General features: G+C 35.3%; 1 long non-coding RNA gene across 1 annotated transcript in view; it reads right to left on the reverse strand.

Annotated features, from left to right (window-relative positions):
• LOC108298734 overlaps nt 1–676 on the reverse strand; it is a 5,059-nt gene extending 4,383 nt beyond the window's left edge. The window contains exon 1 of the long non-coding RNA XR_001822674.2: nt 621–676. This is a non-coding gene — a long non-coding RNA (uncharacterized LOC108298734). The remainder of the gene's footprint in view (nt 1–620) is intronic.
• Between the last annotated feature and the right edge of the window lie 465 nt (nt 677–1,141).

The raw sequence follows: 1,141 nt of genomic DNA on the forward strand, positions 1-1,141 counted from the left end.
CCAGTTCAAAAAGAAAAATAAAGAAATAAAGAAAGAAAGAAAGAAGGGAAGGAGGGAGGGAGGGAGGGAGGAAGGAAAGAACAAAGAAGAAAGAAAGAAAGAAAGGAAAGAAAGAAAGAAGAAAGAAAGGAAGGAAGGAAGGAAGGAAGGAAGGAAGGAAGGAAGGAAGGAGGGAAGGAAGGAAGGAGAAAAGAAGAATAGAAATGTTTCATGACTTTAAGGCAATGTAGAAACAGCTAAACTTTTTATACAAATCTGAACCACATTATAAAGCGAGAAAAACATACTAGCTAATGTTATTTAATACATACTGTACTAAATAGAAGAGGTAATAATTTTAAAACAAACATCAGTGTAACATTATTGGACTTAAAATATATATATTTTAAATAACAGAAGCAGAAGATTCTTCTGAACTATACATTTCAGCTAGCATTTATTTACTAAAGGTTAAAATAATACAACAGCTACCAAAAATCAAGAGCTAGCCAGACACAGTGGCTCACACATGTAACCTCAGCAGTTTGGGAGGCCGCAGCAGGTGGATCACTTTAGGTTAGAAGCTGGAGACCCCATCTCTACTCAAAATTCAAAAATTAGCCAGGTGTGGTGGCACTCACCTCTAGTCCCTAGGGAGGATGGCCGGAATCTGAGAGGAGGAGGTTGCGTGAGCTGATTGTGCCACTGCACTCCAGCCTAGGTAACAAAGAAAAATAAAAGTCAAGAGCATGGGGAGTATTAAAATCAAACATAACCAATGGCCTCCCATCAGAATAGCTCCATTTTTTGGCAATCATTATATGTTAAAGTCTATTTGCTACACATTGGTATTTGCACTAAAGTTTCAAGTGCACATTTGTGCTGACTTAGGTTTAATGTCCTCTGCTGTACACAAACTTGAATATCACACTTATATATCTAAACAAAAGTATCTTTCCTTAAGGAAATCACCTTTAAGACTGCTTTGAAATTACAAAATGTGAATATTGTTTTGATAATTTCCCAGTAACTGAACATTATTGTCTTAAAAAAAAAGTCTAATAAATTACCATCAAAACAAAAGCCCCACAACATAATCTGTTTCACCTTATAAAAAGCACTGACATTTATAAGACTGTCTTAGTCAATTTATAAAACAGTA

This window comes from Cebus imitator, unplaced genomic scaffold, assembly GCF_001604975.1.
Source record: "Cebus imitator isolate Cc_AM_T3 unplaced genomic scaffold, Cebus_imitator-1.0 Scaffold1062, whole genome shotgun sequence".
NCBI classification, from domain to species: domain Eukaryota; kingdom Metazoa; phylum Chordata; class Mammalia; order Primates; family Cebidae; genus Cebus; species Cebus imitator.